The 21,975-nt window shown below is 39.6% G+C and overlaps 2 pseudogenes; one reads left to right on the top strand and one right to left on the bottom strand.

Annotated features, from left to right (window-relative positions):
• Nucleotides 1–899: 899 nt before the first annotated feature.
• Nucleotides 900–6,661, top strand: LOC127424069 (uncharacterized; annotated as a pseudogene).
• Nucleotides 6,662–7,496: 835 nt separating this feature from the next.
• Nucleotides 7,497–21,815, bottom strand: LOC127424119 (acyl-coenzyme A thioesterase 11-like; annotated as a pseudogene).
• Nucleotides 21,816–21,975: the final 160 nt, after the last annotated feature.

The following is a 21,975-nucleotide window of genomic DNA, read 5'->3' as shown; positions in this document are numbered from 1 at the left end:
AGTTATCTCTCTAACATCTGGACTATATTATTTGCATACAGACAAGATGTTACCTTCACTATGCCTTTAACCAATTACGCAAGAAAATATTATTAATGGACAGCGTGTTTAAAACTTAATGGAAATTACGTAAAATAATTGTACATAAGTAAAGTTCTTCTAGCTACAATTTGATTATTGTTTTTAATATTATTACCCCATTATAATAGCCGGACCTATTAGCCTAATATTAGGTCTATACTCCATGTGCCTTGGATTTTTGGCATAATGTACCAGCAACGTGATTCTCTAAGATCAGGTTGGATTAACTAGCAACACTTTTAATACATTTTTGGTGTAGGCCTATTACATTTACCTTTTTGACTGATTTTCGCTCATGTCCCGTATAAAAAGGCTGTTATTCTGAAGAAAGAGAATGAGGAAGAGGAGATGACATTAAAGGTTGACCAATCAGGAAAAATGGGCATGTTACATCATCCACCTGTGCACATCAAATAATCAAGTCGTACGCTTATTGTATGCGACTGAATGAAAAAAAAAAAAAAAACGAAAAATCGAGCAGAATTCTTATTTATTTATTTATTTATTTATTAGATGAAACGAAAAAACTGAAAAAAAGTTTTTATTTTATTTATTTATTTTTTTTATCAATTTTGCTCATTTCTTTATAGATGAAAAACGAGTAAACGGTCGGTTTATTAGTTATTCCAAGAGAAAAGTACACGGACCAATATGTCTTAAGAATATCTAATATTACAATCATCATGCAGTTTTAATTTTTTTTTACTATTATGCCAACTAAAAGTGTTCAAAATATTTCTGTGATATGAAAAAAAAAAAAAAAAAAAAAAAATCTTTTAGAGAATGGGAAAGATATTAAATTTAATTTAAAAAGTAGAATGGCTTCCCTGGGAGCTTACTGGGCATATTTAGTGAGCTGCTCTCAGTCACTGATACTGGATCATGGTTACAGGATAGCAGAGGCTGAGAAAGCCAGTGATCTGCAGGACATTGTGATGGTCAAACTGAGCAGCTTGCTTCTACAGAATCTGGATCAGATTGATTCTTGCAGGACACTACGGATTTGCCTCTTGGCTGACAACTTTCTAACCAGAATTGAAGCTCTGATGGAATGCAAACGTTTGGTGAAGTTAGATCTAAAGGAAATCAGGTATTTACTTATGTTATTTATTCATTCATTGAATTAATGTATGGGCCCTGAATATTTAGATCACTTTATATAAGAATAAATATCTAATAATGAACCTTCTACTCAGATTGTTTATATCCCTGATGCTTTGTGTTGGAGCCATCTGAAAGAATTACAACTGCTATATCTACATGACATCAACATGGCAACCTGCAGCCATATCAGGGGCTTGTCTGACTGTTTAAACTTGACTGCATTAACTCTCTACGACACCCCGATGAGTTTAAAGAACAACTACAGGCACTGTGTGGTCAACAACATGTGGTCACTGAAGGCCTTGGACAACTATGTTATCTCTGATGAGGAAATAATCCAGAACTGGTTCCTTCCCTTTCAGTTCAAAGCACTGAAACAACACTTTCGTGTCAATTTGTATACATCTTCAAAGTCGGATAGTGCTCATTATATTGGCTTTCTTTGTCGTCTGTATTTGCTGTTGTGTCCAAGTGCAAAAATAAAAAATCATATTTTTATGTTTTCTTCTTACTCAGGATTCATTTTGAGAAAGCGGTGTATAAAATAATCGCTGAGATAAACAGGATTCAGGCCATTCTCCTACACTTATTATACAGCATTGGATTCAAGGACATTTAATTAGAAAAAGTCTTGGGTAAAATATGCTTTGTTGCAGTGTTTTTGATGTACTATGCACCATTTTATACTTCTTTGTTTCATTATAAAAAAACATAGCAGTTTCTTAAAGGTAAAATTATTAGTAGGGATTAAATGTATTTGTTAAATGCATCCAAAAGTTGGTTTTAAGAGGAATTCTGCATTGTCAGTCTTGTGGTACAAAGAAGGAGACAGGGCCTGAGTAACCGCTCAATCCCGTCCTTCCTGTGAGGGCAGAAAATGAGCAGGTATCATCTTAATCACAAGAAACCGTGGAACAGGACATAGACGAGCACCATGTGCTGGTATGTATCTGTCTAATGAAAGCTAGCTAAAAGGAGTGGAGATTTAGGTAAACTGGGCCACTTTGTCCATGTACACACTGCAGGTACAGTAAATACAGTACAATGCCCTGTTGTCTAGTAGTAACCCATACACTATGGTCAAGACGTTCATTCTATCAAGTCTTTCTGCTCTCATGATCTGGAATTTCTTATGCTTCTGTGTCGACCATTCTGGCTACCGAGGGAATTCACAGCAGTCATTATCACTGCTGTGTACATTCCCCCACAAGCCGACACAGACCGGGCACTCAAGGAACTGTATGGGATTATAAGCGAGCAGGAAACCGTGCGCCCTGAGGCCGCGTTCATTGTGACCGGGGACTTTAATAAAGCCAGTTTAAAATCAGTCGCACCAAAATATCACCAGCACATTAGTTTCAACACATGAGGGGACCGGGTTTTGGACCATTGCTAGTCTCCGTTCCGGGATGGCTACAAATCCCTCCCCCACCGACCATTTGGCAAATCGGACCACTCTTCCATTCTGCTTCTGCCCGCTTACAGGCAGAAATTGAAACAGGAAGCACCCACCCTCAGAACGATCCAGTGCTGGTCGGACCAATCAGACTCTACGCTACAGGACTGTTTTGATAACACGGACTGGGAGATGTTCTGGTCCGCCTCTGATGACGACATCGAGCTTTACGCTGATAGCGTAATGTGCTTCATCAGAACGTGCGTAGAGGACGTGGTTCCGACCAGAACAGTACGGATCTATCCGAATCAGAAACCTTGGATTAATAGCGATGTTCGCGCGGCACTTAATGTGCAGACCTCCGCTTTTAATTCCGGGAATGCGGAGGAGCATAAACAAGCCAGTTATGCCCTCCGAAAAACTATCAGAACCGCAAAACGCCAGTACAGGAGCAAGATTGAAGGACAGTTTAACACCACCAACTCTAGAAGCATGTGGCAGGGAATTAACATCATCACGGACTTTAAAGGGAATAAAAACTCCACCATGAACACCGCTGCCTCTCTCCCGGATTAGCTAAATACTTTTTATGCTTGTTTTGAGGGAAATAACACCGCCCTCGTGGAGAGAGCTCTCGCGGCCGAAGCTACAGAGGTTAGTTCACTCTCCGTCTCTGTAGCGGATGTAACCCGATCCTTCCGACGGGTGAATATCCGCAAAGCCGCGGGCCCAGACGGCATTCCGGGCCGCGTCATCAGAGCGTGCGCGAACCAGCTGGCTGATGTTTTTACGGACATTTTCAACCTTTCCCTCTCTTTGTCTGTAGTCCCCACATGCTTTAAAACATCCACCATTGTGCCTGTTCCAAAGCAATCAAAAATAACTTGTTTAAATGACTGGCGTCCTGTTGCTCTGACCCCCATCATCAGCAAATGCTTTGAGAGACTAATCAGAGACTGTATCTGCTCTGTGCTGCCTCCATCACTGGACCCATTGCAGTTTGCTTACTGCAACAACCGCTCCACTGATGATGCCATTGCATCTACAATACACACTGCTCTCTCCCACCTGGAAAAAAGAACACTTATGTGAGAATGCTGTTTGTAGACTACAGCTCAGCATTCAACACCATAGTGCCCTCCAAGCTAGATGAGAAACTCCGGGCTCTGGGCTTAAACAGCTCGCTGTGCAGCTGGATCCTGGACTTCCTGTCAAGCAGACGCCGGGTGGTTAGAATAGGCAGCAACATCTCCTCATCACTGACCCTCAACACTGGAGCTCCACAGGGCTGTGTTCTCAGCTCATTACTGTATTCCTTGTACACACATGACTGTGTGGCAACACATAGCTCCAATGCCATCATTAAGTTTGCTGATGACACGATGGTGGTAGGTCTGATCACTGACAATGATGAAACAGCCTACAGAGAGGAGGTGCACACTCTGACACACTGGTGTCAGGAGCACAACCTCTCCCTCAGCGTCAGTAAGGCAAAGGAGCTTGTGGTGGACTTCAGGAGAAAAGACAGAGAACACAGTCCCATCACCATCAATGGAGCACCAGTGGAGAGAGTCAGTAGCTTCAAGTTCCTGGGTGTCCACATCACTGAGGAACTCACATGGTCCATCCACACTGAAGTCGTTGTGAAGAAGGCTCATCAGCGCCTCTTCTTCCTGAGACGGCTGAGGAAGTTTGGAATGAACTGCCACATCCTCACACGGTTCTACACCTGCACTGTAGAGAGCATCCTGACTGGCTGCATCTCCGCCTGGTACGGCAATAGCACCGCCCACAACCGCAAAGCACTGCAAAGGGTGGTGCGAACTGCCAGACACATCATCGGAGGTGAGCTTCCCTCCCTCCAGGAAATATATACAAGGCGGTGTGTGAAAAAAGCTCGGAGGATCATCAGAGACTCCAGCCACCCAAGCCATGGGCTGTTCTCACTGCTACCATCAGGTAGGCGGTATCGCAGCATCAGGACCCACACCAGCCGACTTCATGATAGCTTCTTCCCCCAAGCAATCAGACTTCTGAACTCTTGATCTCCCACGATCAAATACATCAGCACGGCACTTTATTACCCTTACTCTTATATCTCACACCGGACTGTCATAAATTATATTATTATTATATTATATTCTCTCTTAACAACTGACTATCAACCGACAGCCTGAATGTCAATACAGTACAATACTGTACATTCTATATATACTATATATATACTTTTTATATATATATATATTTTTTTTTATTGAATAATGTGTATCTATATAGTGCGTATTGTATACTGTACAGTGTATGTTATTATTTGTATATTGTTGAGTGTAATTATGTGTATATCAGATGTTTAAATTGTGTTGTGTTAATTTGATGTTATTGTAAATTGGTATATGTCTCATCACTGTCACAACTGCTATGTTGATTGGAACTGCACCCAAGAATTTCACACACCATTGCACTTGTGTATATGGCTGTGTGACAATAAAGTGATTTGATTGATTTGATTTGATTGAAAAAGAGAGAGCACAGTGTTTAAATGGAGTCACTTACATGCATTAACAAAACACGGCACCTCTGTCGATGGTTTATTAAAAATTGCTACGAAAATTGTAATAGCAACTAATAATACTAAAACTTAAAATAATCTTTTGTTATATACAAAAAAAAAAAACAAAAAAAAAAACAATGTGTACATGGCCTTTTTGACATTGAAATGTCTGTCAAAAAGTGGATCAGTTGTTTACCTGAATTTACCATATATATTGAAGCGATCAGTTTAGTTACGCTTCAGTACATGACAGCTTCACACTGAATAGAACTGTAGTCTTACTTTGAGCTCTCTGAAGTTTTAATTTAGGGACACAATAGTTGAACTTGTAATGAATATTAATATGAATACAAGCTGACCTCCGTACAAGCACATGTTAGTATTTTAAAGACACATCATGTACTATAGTGTTTAGAGGGTTCTAATTTGCCAATGTTTTTCTTTCTTATGTATTTCTGAATTGGTTTTTGATATTATGTGTTTCTCAGCCAATGATACGGGATGAGAGAGATGTAGAGATCAAAAGACTTCATGTGAACTTAAATAAGCTGATGCAAACTGGATATGCAGTGGTAATATCACATTATTGCAAATCAACACTGTATTTAAATGTAGACTCTCCTTCCAAGTCATACATTTGTCATTTTCTCACAGGTTCTGCGGGAGGTTACCAATGCTATATCATTTGACAGCCATCAAGAGCTGAATCCACCATACAACACCCCTCAGCTCAGTGAAAGTTTGATATCTTAAGTCCAACTAAACATATGTGTCTTGGGTACAATTAAAAGATTAAAAAGACTAAGTTAGTCAATAACTTATAAAAGACTGATTTTTTTATTAATTGAGAGCCTCTGTATTGTATATCTGGATGCCAATGATATCGGTGATCTCTGTGATGAAGTTGTGGAAGAAACATTTCGTGTTTTGGGACTGAAGGTGTCAATCCAGCTGACTAAGCCATTAAGAGACATGTTATTGTCCCGTATAGTTGGTGGACAGAACATCAGTGAGGCCATCAGCCACTTCCACACCAAAAGGCCTGATCGGCACCCCTTGCCTCAGCCTCACTCACCTGCCATTACTCCAGGGAAGCGTATAATTGGTAGTTGCCATGACGGCTTCAGCCTTACCCCCTTCAAAGTAATTGAAAAAGCCCACCAAGCATTTGAAAAGGCTGAAACGCAGAGGCACCTTGCGGATAAAGGTAACCGAGCAGCAGATCGACCGCGAGGTTGCTAAGGGCCGTCGAAATGGCTTCATGGACGCTCGAATGAAAGAAGCTCACCTGTGCCAGGAAAGTGAAAAGGCAGATATGGAGAAAACTCTCAAGTCTACGAAGAGCCAAGCAGGACTAGGACATTCAGCAAGTTCATCAGAAACATGCCCAGTTTGTGGAAGAGAAGAGGCAGAGGATCCAGGTGCAAAAGATGATTTGCAACTTCAGTAGACATTACAACCCATTAGCTCTTAGATATAACACATGGAAACGTGGAAACCAACAATATGGTAAGAATGGGTCTCGGTAAGCGATCAGCACGCCAAGTTACAGAATAATTGGAGAGCAAGTCCAGTGAGGATGGGAATTTTCGATTAAACTCTTAATGTGGTGAAATGTGACATTTGGTAGTCACTATAAGAACATGCTTGTGCTATTGGTGGTGGTTACTGTATAAATGTCCAAAACATTCAGGGGTGCTCACATATCTAGGGTAAGAGATCTACTTTTTCATAGTATTATCATAGTAAGATTTACCATGCAAAATATAAATACACATTGTACAGTAAGCAGTATTGTCACGATACCAAAATTTCAGTAGTCTGTACCAACACAAGTGGAACTTGATGGTTCTTAATACCAATTTCGATACCACAAGAAAAAATGTATACTAATTTAAGTTAATAAATGAAAAAAATAAATAAAAAATACTCCCCTGAAACTCAACCCTCCCCCTTCATCATGCACAAGTCAAAGTAACTAGAATTAAAACCAACAATTAGACTGGATAAGAATTATTTATTAAAAATTCTGTATTAACTGAATCACTACATTCCTTAAGTAAGCATTGAAGAAAGATTAACTGAATGCCAGCTATTTAACAGGACAATAGATGGCATTGATATGATTGAGATTAATGCAAACCAACGACCTTACATTTTCACTTGTTGTTTATTGTCGAAATTCATATTAAAATAGGATCTTTAGAAGCCACTTCAGCAGACAATTGTTTTTGAGAATAAATAAAGATATGCTGCAAAAAAAATTAAAATAATAATAATAATAATAATTATATATATATATATATATATATATATATATATATATATATATATATATATATATATATAAATCAAATTGGATTGTGCCATATCTTCATTCAGATTTTGTCCTGGTCAACAGTTCTATGAAAGCAATATGAAATGTAATACATTGTTCTGACCTGATAGAAAGAGGTAGAAAATAATGTAACATTTATCACTAGAAAGATTGAAAATCTATGCAGACTTGTTTGTGCATGTCACAAGAAGTACCACATACTGACATTACTGCCTTTGAAGTTTATTAGTTTAATTGTGAGAACTAAAGTAATTGAGTAATTTACTAGCTTAGACTTCTGGCACTGAGATCTATGGAGGGTTTTACATTATTGTACATGACCCTGAGTTCTAGCTCCTACTCAAGAAGGTGAAATTCCTAATAAAAATGAGAATTATTATCTCCTTTTTGTTAACAGTAATAATACTCCTCATGGATACATTTCAAAATAATTTTCAATATATTTACGATATTGGTAAATAACTGGTATTGTAACATAAAAAACTCTCATGAAAACAGAATTCATACCATCACAAAGTTTCATGTACCTACAGTTCATCAACATCTTTTATACTTAAGTCAAACAGGAAAGTCTACGTCATCCCGTTTCTACTAAAGGGTTCCTCATTGATGTTGAGATTCTCTTAGCAAAGTCTTGACCCTAACCATTCTTAAAGAAACTGATTCCATTTCAAATGAGCAGAGAATGTCAACTTCAGCACACACACCATTCACCCTGAGTTCTCTTCAAGAAGGCAGAGGTGGGCAGGGAAGCCAGGCTTTCTTTATTCTCTTCAAGGAAAGTGCTACAGGAGGCAAAGGTGCAATAGAAGCTGGATGAAAGCCCAGCGATGTCAGCTGAGATATAGGGCAGCACGCCAGGTGTCGCCTGGTTGTAGTAAGAGATCTGAGAAAAATGCATACTTAAGCATGTAAGCCAGATGCACTTAACCTTTAATACCTTAACACCTACACAGCAGAACCAGATACTGCACTATGCTTTTTCTAAACATCAGTAATAGGTGCTGTTATTGGCTAAGTACATGCACATAATTTCAGTTAAAAGGACTGTTGCATTTAAAGCTGTGTTTTAGTCTTGAACTTTGACTCATTCAGTCATTCAGTATAAGTGTCTTGGTGAATTAAGAGTGTATGTAGGCTTACTGTGTATTTATTACCTTAGCGAAAGAGCTTTCCTCTTCCCATATACTGAGCCCAGCACAAAGAACCTCTCCTCTGTTGTAGTCTTCACTGGGAGGTTTACTTCTTTGGAAACACAAAAAGTATAGATATTCTTAAGAGACCACTTTTGAAAACAAAATGCAGATTGATTACCCAGAATCACTAGGGCACCTCTTGGAGGCCAGGAAGATAAAGTCTTGAACTTTGCCCCCTTTAGTCACAGAGGGAGTGACAACACGGTAGATGGTGTCATCTTCATGTGCCTTGACTATCACTTCACACTCTCTGTATTACCATATTTCAGAAAAGAATAGGGTATTTGCTCAATTATAATATCAATATTAAACAAAACAGGTAAACATTAACAAAAAACAAACAAACAAACACCCTGAATAGACCAGCACTGTTGGTCACCAGCATATGTTGTGTTTTGGATGTTGGTTCCTGCATGAGCTGCCAGTGTACTGGTGTCTTCACAAGGATTTTTAACTAGCTTTATTAGTAATACTTCCTTGATCAACCAGCTATACCAGAAAGACCATGCTGGTCGACCAGTTTTACCAACTGGGTTTTGATGGCTATCAGCTTGGCTATGTTGGTCCACCAGCTAGGTCAGCACCAAACCAGCCTAGACCACCATGGGAAATGATGCCAGTCTAGGCTGGTATTTGCAGCAGGGTATTCATCCATGATGTCAATTTGCAGGCGAACCCAGAAGGCTAATTTGTCATGGGTTCCCTCAGGAATTTCCTGTGGGTTTTTAGAATAGGGATTTTCAATTTACATGTAAATCTTCGAGACTTTCGCGTTTTTTTCTGGAACGTAAATTACACACAGTCATACCACAATCATTTTGCTAACCCATCAATAAATAAGGACCACAACTGTTGTCCATCTCGTAAAGGAGGTAGCTCACATCCTCATGGTAGTTGTAGTCCTTAATTAGCATTGTGTGTTTTTAAAAAAAACACAGTGGCTTCAAAGTTTACATTTTTAATATGACTGTGTGCAATTTATGTTCTACAACAAAATGTAAAAAAGTATTTTCAAGTAATTTTAACCTCAGACTAAAACTGCCATTATAAATCCCATAGGTAATTCCAGAAGGAACCTGTGACTCTAAAATTCTAATTATCAGGTTTTAGGACTTCAACCTGAACAGATGTGTTGTATCTAATTCAAATACGTGTGAAGCATTTTCTTTTGGTCGCAGATTACAGTATGATGCATTTGACATACTGGTAGTGGTGGTCCCATTCCTTCCTGCATCTCAGATCAGACAGTAACAGAAACGCGTACTCTGCTGCCATGACCACATGGGTCTCCACCTTAAAGCACAGCATCTGATTCTCCTCCAGTGTGTATTAATTGACCTGGGCACAAAGCTCCAATTCATAAAATTCTGTAAGATTCTGCAGTGTTTTTTACTTCTCTTTTTGTTTCAAAAAGCGTGTAACTTCAAAAAAACACTTATTCATCCATACAATTAAAATGAAGTTTACGCAGCTCACCTACCTTGTTTTTTTCTGAGGTTTTTTCCCAGTTGGTCCAGGCAGCCAACATCTTCAGTGCTGAAACATTGCTGTAACTGAGGTACATCTGTGGTAAAAATATGGCCAAATGGAAAAGTCTCATTGTGACCTGATAGTACATTCTTAGATGGTCAGTAACATTTATAGCTTAGAAAGGTAGTTACTATACCTGGTTGCTTGGGTCCCAAGGAGGAGGGAGAGGAACATCACTTTGCTTGCAGGAAATGATGTACTTCCTATAAATGAAGAGCATGCTCACGTGATGACCTATACTTTTCAGCCATGCAGGAATTGTTATAGTTTTAAAGTACATTTTGGATATGACATAAAGCCGGAGCATATAAATAGGCTTATGATGTCATGTTCTACTAAGACTGAATATGACGTAACTTGTTATAATACTGTATACATTAGAGCTTTAAACACACCTGTCAAGGCGGATTTTCTTTCTGGCTGTGGCTTCTTGGAAGCGCCTCTTACCATCCTTAAAAGACAAGATGAGGGGTTAGAAGTGAGGATGACTTGTAATCCAACTAATGTGTAGCCAAGTGGAGAAATTTCAAAAAATTTGACTCTAGTCATAAATTGGATGTGGCCCCTTTAAGAGCCGGAGTTTTGCGACACCTCCTTGCCGGCACTCTCTCTTGTTATAAACATGAGAACATACATTACACAAGAGAGCTCCCAGTTTTGTTCATCGTTTGAGAATTATTTGGGTATATATCAAATTTTACACAAAATGCTTATAAATTGCATTAAATGTGTGTTCAGAAGAGTCCTATGTTGAAATTTTGTGTTTGTTATGTGTTATTTTTGAAGGATGCATATGGATTGCATGTGTGGAGTTTGACCACATTTTGCATACATGCAAGGACTGGGTATGTCAATTTAGAATTAATCTTATTTAATGATTTATACAGAGTGTTTTCCAGTTTAGTGAATAAGTGTAATAATTGTTATATGTGGAAACATGTATAATTAGAATTCTATTGTTTTAAACTGTAATACATGTCCTTAAAGCCTGGTTAAAAATGCTTTGAGTGATTTAAGCATGTGTTAAATGCATACAATTCTTTGAGTAATTTATGCATGTATTAAACGCATAAAATACTTTGAGTGTTTAAGCATGTATTAAGTATGTGTTGAAGCATAGGGGTAGGCTAATGCCCTGTTTGTATTTTCTTTTGGCAGTAGCCTCTACCGTATTTTGATGTACCTTATTTCATTTTTTTTATTTCATTCCCATTTTCCATTTTACAATTTTTTTATACATTTTTTATAAATAACTCATGTAAAGATAAAGTACAGTCACAGCACAAACCCTTCCATTTCACACACAGGTTAGCCATATATATAACTTTAGCTATTGAACATATACATCTGTAAAACGCTTTACACACCTCCGTCATTAAATCAGAAAACATGGCATTTCATATTTCATGTCAATATAAAGATAACATGCTGAATGTGGTGTAGGGTCTAGCTTACTCTTTAACCTAGCTACTGTAACAATGAAAAAATGATTTCACATTCACATGGAAATTCGGGATAAATTAAACGATAGATTAGATGAACATACCTCTCAAATAACAGCTTTCTTTTTGACCACAAATCGACGTCGTCAACTCATTGGAAGTTGGAGGTAGACGCTAGCTCGTATCAGCTTCGTGCTTCTGACCGACCGTTATACTCCAGACCTGGTGCCCGCTGCGCCCGCGACCTGCGGCACCTGCCTGGCCACCTGCGGCCTGCCCCTCCCCCCACTGATCAAAGATCAGCTCACACAGCTTCAGTCCCACCACTACTATAATGTCAGAAATATAAATCTGACCCTGGGTCAGTGTGGCTCTAAATCAACAAATGACATGAGATGTCATCTTTGATTGACAGGCGTTTCTATTGGTTCTTCGTTCTTGTGTTGATGAACATGATGAACTACCAATCAGTTCTGTGGTGGCCACAGGGTGGCCAATGAGCTTTCAGGGGTGGCCCAGGCCACCCCCTAAAATCGCCACTGCCGTCAGATAACCCCCCCCCCCAAAAAAATACTTTTGTGTCCAGTGTGGTTATTTGCAGCCCACCAGCTACAAATTAAATAGAGTTTTAAGTACTCCATGTTTTGTACTTTTGTAAATTTTTCTTAGATTTGCCAAGCAGGAACTTTAGTTCTGTCATTCAGTCTCTTTAACTCAATTGAAACAAGCTAACAATCTCCCTTGTCAACAAGTCAAACTCTTCAGCTATGTGAGGGATTCCAAGAATGTTACAGCACTCACCACAGGCTCAGGTCGTATCCTTGGCAACGTGCGTAGCTTCCTGTCATTGTTCAGGACCTCAAAAGTCATGAAGGCAGTGTTGATGTGTCGCAGTGGCTCTCCACCTTGATAGGCCTCAGCGCACACTCCCACCTACATACTAGAATAGAACACACAACTTAACAGTTTTTAAAATTTGCAAGGACAAATTGACCTTCCTTTACTCACAGACTCACAAATTCTTAAGATCTAACTTTGTGCCTTCTTTCTGCTGTAATATATAACATACAAATTATCCCAGTGGTCCAGTGATCTTTCATTATAGGGGGTACCTTTTCTTGATGGCATTGTTAACGAAGCCCTTCAACAACAGTCTGTCTCCAATGTGGGAGTGCCCACGAAAGTGAAACATGTCTATAGTCCGTAAAGTTGGGTGAGCATTACACAAACGTCTAGAAGAAAAAGCAACAAAAGAAAAATAATGAGTCATTGTATTTCTGAGTACAAACAGCAATAATTTCCTCACAGTTTGTATTAAGAATTAATTCTCCTTAGTTTTCTTCCAAGAGTCCAAATAGAATAGAATAGAATAGAATAGAATAGAACAGAATAGAATAAACCCACACTAAGGCACTTGTTCTATGGAATGTAACTAATTAAATATGATGTAATTTTCTGTTAAAATAAAAATTATAAAATGAGCTATAAGTAAGCTATATGTAGTTTGATTCCCTGAAAGTTTAAATACTTTATTAAAACTACTGGTTGTTTGAGCAGCCCAACACAGCAACATTAGCTCAACCAATGACGTGAGTTTGGGGAGGGGACTATCTGTTTGTTCAACCAATGGCAAATGGGAGGAATGTTCGGAAAACCAGTTTGAAAAAATAATTAGTACTCTAGTTGATGATGTTAGTGACTCAGAGATTGCACGCTTCAGTAAAAAAAAACAAAAAAAACAGACTTTTTGTCATTGGATTTGACAGTAGTAAAATAATGATTGTACACCTGGCAGCAATAGTGGCTACATTCTCCATCCAGTCCATGATTTGCCCACCGAAGGTGTTGACCTGGTGATTGGCATGAGGTGGGAGCACTAGCTCGACGCTTTCAGCCCGAGTCCGCACAGCAGGCACTGCATCCTGGTAATCCAGACACTCACACTCGAACAAACAGACAGAGCCCCACTTATAGCTGAGAGAGGAAGCTGGTGCATTTTCCATTCACTTTATTCTCCACTTCAAACCATGTGACCCTTTGTAAGTGAACAGTGAAGGCTTATTGCATATACTCTGTACGTTTAAATGAGTGTTGGCGGAATCCTCTCAAAGAGACTCCAAACAAACCAAACGGCACCTTTCTTCAGAACACGACTTCTGATTCATGACTCATTATCTGTGGCAAGTGTTCTGAGACCTCTCTTCAAAGTCTTGGAAGTAAACAAACACACCTGGAGAAAGTGAGTGAACAATATCTCTGCTCACCTATCTGTGAGGAGCAGCTGCTGAGAAGATCGTTAATTATCTCTGCATGGATTAGTCTCATCCTCCTGCGCTCGGCTGCTTGGCTGTACTCCATCTGCTTGGCCTGCATGCATGGAATCACCTGCTTCAGCTGTACCTGTACAAACCATGTGAGAATCAGTTCTAACAAGATTCATGTCTTAATCCAGGATTAATCATCAAATACAGTTTTCGCATCTTTTCATTGACCTGAAAAGTTTAAATGGTGCAAAAATGTGTGTGGACACTTGAAGAAAATAGTTGTGTAAACTGATAATATGAGGTTAGGGCCAAAACACACACATTAAAAATAAATAAGTAAAAACCTAAGACTTTTTTGATTAATCTGAATTGGTTGACTATGTCTTTACATTTCCTGCTTTGGTACGGCGGGCCACAAAGGTGGCAAAGGCATGGCACACCTTCCATTGTCTGTCACTGAAAAGATCTTCACAGCTCACCAAAGCATCAGTCTTGGACTGTGACATACGTAATTATTATGTGTCCATGAGTGTCTAGTATCTGCACACATAACCTACATATTTGAAAAGAATATGGATAAATTCCCAACATCTTTATAATATAAATAGATGTTTGATTTCACATAATTAAATATGTAATCTATTAGGGTTAATTGTACACATTCCCATAAACCTCCATGTTGGATGTGAAGGCTCTGTTGACTTTGGCTTTAATACTGACAACCTGTCTGACCCTGAAGAGACAGATTAAAAAAAAAAAAAAAAAAAAAAAAAAATTGCCTTTCAGCTAAATTACTTTTAAAATAACTGGTCCAATAAGTGTATGGATATTTTATACCCTAGTGGTTTCAAAGTGAATGTCATCCACTGAGGCAGTGATACAGGACAGGAGCAACCAGCATGTCTCTCAGCTGCAAACGAGAGCAAATATTGAGGATCTACAAATGTTTACATCCATAGCAAGTGTTTAAACAGGTTCATCTATCAGCATTTGTGAAAAGTAAACACAACAAATAGAATACTGTTAGATATTTCTGGAAGAAAAAAATGCTCTGCACTACAAAATGGAATGAAAAACAAACAGCCCTGCACAGCTCATTTTAGGCAACATAAAGGGAAGCATGTAGTGTTGTTACCAACCACCATCTGTTCTTTTCACAGTGTGAGAAAGGTTTAGCAACATCCTCAGCTTTAAAGCTTTCGCCTTTATCAGTTAAAATCATTCCAACTGTTGTGAAGCTTTCTCATCAGCCTATTACTGTTTTCACTGTCTATTTGAGGATGGGAATCATTATACAGACTGACTCCCCCATCTGTGAACTATGATGACATGTAGTACAAGCATATGTTGTGCGGGTGTTAACATAAATTTTGGAGGTGGCGGCGAAGATTCAGAGTGTTCCTATATAGCTCAACTAGAGTTCTTGTAGCTTAACTGATGAAGCATGGTAGCAATGCCAAGGTCATGTGTTCAATTTCCAGGGAATACACTAACTGATAAAATGCACTGAATGCTCTGTAAGTCAGTCTGGATAAAAACATCTGCCAAATGCATAAGTGTACATTCAACCACCTAAAGAGACTTTTCTAACTCTGTGCATTTAACTTTCACTGGATTGGTTGTAGGTCAGTTCCTTGGCAGAGATCATTTGTGCAACCTGTCCCATTTGAAAAAAAATAAAAGAGAAATCATAGTTCCATAAAAACAGTGACATCTACTCAGTTCTAACACTATGGTCATGAGTACCCCTGACGAACCAGCGAGCCAGGCGTGGAGTCCATCCACTTGAGCAGTTGCCCGGCGCTGAGTTCTCCACAGTGGTTGGCATGTTAGGGTAGGACTATCTGACTCGTTTTAACTTCAGTTGGGTTCCTGTACATCTCCCCATTCTCCAGAATGAGCATAGGCAGGTCACATGACGCCATGCAAGAAGCAGACATGTGAGCGACGAGCTCTCCACACTTTGCAAAATTTTTAATTATTTTCATGTAATAATCTGGTGAAATTTGATACACCCAGTTACACATTTGCTCTTTGCGGCAAAACATGGCAAAGAAGTCAAAATCCTCGGGCTCTGGAGACATTAAAAGACACTTACATGTTCAGGATGAAAGCCCCGACAGGCCTACAGATCGGGAACTCGATTTGGATGGCGTGGCGGGAGAGAAGATCCAGTGTCAGTTGTCCAGCATGTTGATGATGCTGACGAAGATTCTTGCTGACTTGGAGGATCTCGCTGTAATATGTCGATCGATTTTGGCGATGGAAATAAAATTCTCTGAGTTAGTTACAAGAGTGACTAATGTTGAGAGACAAATCGATTGTCTGGAGTCTTCGGAGAGGGAATTAACCGCTAATCTGCCTGTGACCAAAGTTGATTTGGAACAACTCCTTGAAAAGCTTGAAGATCTTGAGAATAGAAGCTGCAGGAATAACGTTCAAATTGTTGGAATTCCTGAGCATGAGGAGGGCAGAGATGTGGTGAAATTCCTAGACGAGCTTTTCCCGAGTCTGCTCAACATAACAGGCCATAAACTGGAAATCGAGCGAGCTCACAGATTTGCTGAGGGAGAAAGGCCCCGATCAATCCTGGCCAAATTTCTGAGATCATCCGATAAAGATCTTGTGTTGCGCCAGGCGAGGATCAAAGGGAAGCTTTCTTGGAAGAACCATAATATTTTCTTGTTCCCGGACTTTGCGAGTTCGACAAGAGAGAAACACAATCGGTTCAAGAAATTTAAGAAACTCTTACATCAGCGAAAGATCACTTTTGCACTGATGTTTCCGGCCAAACTGAGAATAGAAACGAAGGACGGTTGCAAAGTATTTACATGTCCAAATCAGGCAATGTCTTTTATAGAATCAATGGGTGAGTAAACCATTGGGTGTTTCTCATGTGAGTGGGTCAACTCGCTGTATTTACTCTGGCTTTTGAGGAAGCTGGGCTTCATTTTGGTTTCTTTTTGCGTTGGCTCCACCGAGCGGCTGGAGTTTGTTTTGTGAATAACACTTTTCCTTAAAGAAACTTTTGCATTGACAGAAGATTACTTTTGCATTGAAGTTCCCGGCCAGTTTGTGAGTGGACACTACGGATGACCGCAAAATATCTACGTGCTCACACAAAGGATGTCTTTTATAAAGTTGACGGATTGAGTAAGTCATGGTATTTACTTTTATGCGGCCTCCGAGTGAATTGAATCGACCATCCGGGGAACCGGGATGCCAGTTTTGTTTCTTTTTGTATTGGTTCAGCCTAGTGGCTGGAGCTTGTTCTATTGAATAACACTCCTTTGGAACAGCTGTGGATTAATCTGTTCATTCTTTGTGCTTATTCCTCCTGCTGGCTGGAGTTTGTTTTGTTGAGTATTTTTACGGGACACTGGAATGATTACGTCATCCACTGAACTCATAACAGCTGGCTCACTGAAAATTTGTTTGTCTGTCTGAGGAATCTGAACAGTTTTATATCAGCTGGAATTTGTTTTCTGGAAGATTACACCTTTGAGACAGTTTTGTGAATTAATCTACATGTTCTTTGTGTTCATTCTTCCTATTGGCTGGGGTTTATTTTATTAAGGATTTTCTGTTATGTAATTTTGCCTCACAAGTCACAAATTTGTGAGGCAAAATTGAGCAATCTGATGGCAAAGTTGTCATGGGGGCTCGTGGGCGTTCATGGACCTTTTGAGTTTAGAGGGATTGTCGCCGGTTGGCGCTTTTGTGCGCGGCGTTTTTCTTTTTTTCTGTTTGTTTTGTTTGAGGGGAAGTTCGGGGTTTGATTGTTTCACTAATGAGAAATGTGGTCTGTATAATTTTGTTTTTGACACACAATTAATTTTTTCTACTATATCAAAATGTCACATGTTAATATGAGTGGATTGTCTCTCTCCACATGGAATGTAAATGGGTTGGGGCACCCCATAAAAAGAAGGAAGGTTATTACTTTTCTTAAGCATAAAAAATATGATATAGTGTTTCTTCAAGAAACACATCTCTCCCCGCAGGAAGCTGAAAAATTTGGGAAGATATGGGGTGGACATGTTTTCTTTAGTGCTGGTTCAAGTAAGAGCAAAGGAGTCATTATATTGATTAATAAATATCTACAATTCAAATGTCTCAAACAGACTAAAGATAAATTAGGGAGAGTTATTATTGTTTTAGCTGAAATTCAGGGGCAAAGGTTGATTTTGGCTAATATTTACACACCTAATACTCATGATCAGGGCTTTTTTATAGATCTTGAAGGGATGCTGCAAACCGCTGGCACCCCTCATGATATAATATTGGGAGGAAACTTTAATCTTTTGATGGACTCAGTCCTTGATCATAGTGAAGCAAAAGTGTGTAAGCCCCCTAGAGCAACACCGATGCTTCACAGGATGTGTAAATATCTTGGTCTTACAGATATTTGGAGACTTTTGTACCCATCTGGTAGGGACTATACATTTTTTTCATCTGTCCATAAGGTTTATTCTGGAATAGATTTTTTTTATATCCAAATCCCTACATTTCATCTGTTGCTGATTGCTCAGTTGGAAATATCTTTGTCTCAGATCACGCCCTGGTGAGTTTAGAGGTGTTGCCATATACTGAGAAAAAGAAATCATATAGTTGGCGCCTTAATGTGTCCCTTTTGCAAAATCCTGATTTCCAACAAATGTTAAATTCTGAAATCAATGTTTATATGGAGACCGACTGGTCCTCAGTATCCTCTGTGGGCGTGGCTTGGGAGGCACTTAAGGTGTTTCTTAGGGGTCATACAGTATGCCTCATTCACCAAAAAATCCAAAGCACAAGAACTTGTGGAGTTGGAAGGAAATATTAAAAGTGCAGAGGCAGAGCTGAAGTGCCCTATGTCATCTGATGGCCTCAGAGAACTGACCCGATTGAAATATAGATATGATACTATTTTGTCGCGGAAAGTGGAGTTTTGGTTATTCGGGGGACAAAGCAGGAAAACCTTTGGCTAGATATATAAAGCAGAGAGAGTCTTTTTCTGCCATTCCCTCAGTGAAATCTGCTGTTGGTGAAATATTTATCTCGGCCATTGATATTAATAATGATTTTAAAGAATTCTACTTTGATCTTTATAGTTCCACATCTTCGTCTACTGATGAGGATATTAGGAACTTTGTGGAACCATTAGATCTTCCTAAACTGACTGAGTTCTCTTGATTCTGAGATAACCTTGGAGGAGCTTGATGAGGTAATTAAGGCCCTGCCTACAGGCAAGACTCCGGGGCCTGATGGCTTTGCCACTGAGTTTTTAAAATCTTATGCTACAGAACTGGCTCCACTTTTGTTAGAAGTTTATACGGAATCATTAAAAATGGAAAGATTCCACCAACCATGACACAAGCCCAGATCAGTCTGATTCTTAAAAAGGACAAAGATCCAAGCAAGTGTAAAAGTTACCGTCCAATTTCCCTGATTCAGTTAGATGTAAAAATTCTGGCTAATCGATTAAGTAAAGTTATGACATCACTTATACATATAGATCAGGTGGAGTTTATTCGAGGCCGTAGCTCTACTGATAACATTAGGTGTCTCATCAATATCATGTGGTCAGTAGTGAATGATCAGACTCCGGTCGCTGCTATCTCACTTGACGCTGAAAAGGCGTTTGATATGGTAGAATGGGATTATCTTTTTATGATTTTGGAAATGTATGGGTTCGGGAGTACTTTTATTGGTTGGATTAAGCTACTTTATAGACACCCTGTAGCGGCGGTACAAACAAATGGACTAATTTCAGATTTCTTTACTCTGGATAGGGGCACCCGGCAGAGTTGCCCTCTTTCCCCCTTATTGTTCTGTCTTGCCCTGGAACCATTAGCAGCCACGATAAGAATGGAGGATGATTTTCCAGGGGTGATTGCGGGAGGCGTGGCGCATAAGCTTCTGCTTAACGCAGATGATATTTTATTATTCATCTCCGACCCTACTAAATCTATGCCTTGCCTCCACAGAATTATGAATTCCTTTTCCAAGTTCTCAAGATAAAAAGTCAGTTGGTCTAAATCCGAAGCTTTGGCTTTGACAGCATACTGTCCAGTAACGGTTTTTCAGCCGGGCGCCTTCCAGTGGCCCAAACAGGGAATTAAGTATTTGGGAATTTTATTCCCAGCAAATTTGTCTGATTTAGTCAGAGTTAATTTTGATCCCTTAATAAAGAGGTTTTTGAATGATGTGGCAGGTGGGCTTCATTACATTTATCGATGATTGGGAAGGTTAATGTTATTAAAATGAATTGTATTCCAAAATTCAGCTACAGTCTCCTGCTACAGTCTCTCCCTGTAGATGTCCCCCTCTCTTATTTCAAGCAATTTGATAGCATAGCGAAGTCCTTTATTTGGAATGGTAAGCGTTCCAGGTTGAATTTCAATAAATTACATAGGCCTATTGACAGTGGTGGGTTAGGCCTACCCAAGATTTTGTTTTATTATTATGCATTTGGTCTTAGACATTTGGCTCATTAGTTGCTTCCACCTGAGAGAGCCCCTCCCTGGTTTTGTATTGAAAAGGAAGTTCTTGCCCCTATCTCGCCACTTCAAAGCCTTTCGATCAAACTAGCTGGAGAGGTTAAGTCGCACCCTGTTAATTTGCATTTGCACTCGATATGAACAAAAGTGTCCAGAGTGTTTAATTCGGATATTTATTTAAACGTAGCCTCGAGCATATGGCTGAACCCTAAACTATGTAATAATAAGTCCCCTTTCTGTTGGTCAGATTGGATTGTGAGGGGGGATAATGCACTCGGTGACCTATATGAGGGTGGAGTATTGAGACCTTTTGAAAATTTGGTTCAACATTTTGGCATTCCCAGATCTCAGTTTTATAAGTATTTACAGCTTTGCCACCTACTCTGCACTGTTTTTGGGAGTGGCATGCACCCCCCTAAAGCGGCGGATACTCTGGGAGTGGTGATTGCTGATTTTGGAAAGGGTCATGAAGCCTCAGTGTATTACTCCCTGCTAATTCAGTGTCTGGGGGACGGAACTTTGAATTCTCTCAAAAGATTATGGGAGAAAGATCTAAACTTGACATTGGGGGAGGGGGAGTGGGCTAGGATCCTAAAAAACGTCAAGTCTGCATCTAGAGATGCAAGGGTGTGTCTGATGCAATTTAAGATTTTGCATCGATTTTATTGGACCCCCTCTAGATTGTATAGGCTTGGACTTAAAGACACTCCCACCTGCTGGCGATGCCAATCAGAAGACGGGGACACAACCCATGTTTTTTGGGGATGTGTTGGGATCCAGGAGTTTTGGTTGAGGGTTTAGAGCTTTGTGTGTGATGTAGTGGACACTCAATTTTCGTTTTGCCCCAGATTGTGTATTTTGGGTGATGGGGCGGTCCTGAATATAGATGATAAATATATAAAAAGCTGGGTCCTAACCAGCGTGATGATTGGCAGACAGGTAATTCTCAGGGGATGGAAGTCAACTGATGCGCCCTCATTTCATGAGTGGTCTACCGAGATGGGCAGGGTAGCAGCATTTAAGGAGATGGCATGTAGAAGGCTAGGCAACGTGGATTTGTACATCAGGAAATGGGGCAGGTATTTAGCCTTTTTGGGGCAGGTATTTTAGCCTCTCTCGGGGAGGGGCAGTGGAGAGAGACTAGTGTTTTTTTATTGTTATTTTTTTATGTTTCTAAACATTTTCTGCTGTTTTATTGTCTATATGTGTATCTTTGTCAGTTGGCTTTTGACCAATGGGGTGCTCGTTTGTGTCAGGTGGGGGTGGGGGGGGGGGGGGGTTTAATGTTCAGGGGGAAAGTTGTGATTTCATGTGATTTGATTCTGCATTTTCTGTCTATTTGATTTGCTGCATGGAATCAATAAAAATTGTTAATAACAGAATGAGCATGGTCTCTTCCAGAAGTGCAGGATTCCTGGCCTCACATGCCATGGCTAGGCCTCTGGTAGAACAATATACCTTCATATTAAGATATGTATCATCTCTGTAAGTATATGGGGTGATGATCAGCAATGGAATGAGCATTAGGCTAGAAATTCCCTGTCCTTATGGATATCAGACAGATTGATTGTCTTTTTTTTTATTTAAAAAG

The sequence above is a fragment of the Myxocyprinus asiaticus genome, chromosome 33, assembly GCF_019703515.2.
Source record: "Myxocyprinus asiaticus isolate MX2 ecotype Aquarium Trade chromosome 33, UBuf_Myxa_2, whole genome shotgun sequence".
Lineage (NCBI taxonomy): Eukaryota > Metazoa > Chordata > Actinopteri > Cypriniformes > Catostomidae > Myxocyprinus > Myxocyprinus asiaticus.
The sequence above is the reverse complement of the archived record's forward strand: the minus strand, read 5'-3'. Positions and strand labels throughout refer to the sequence as shown.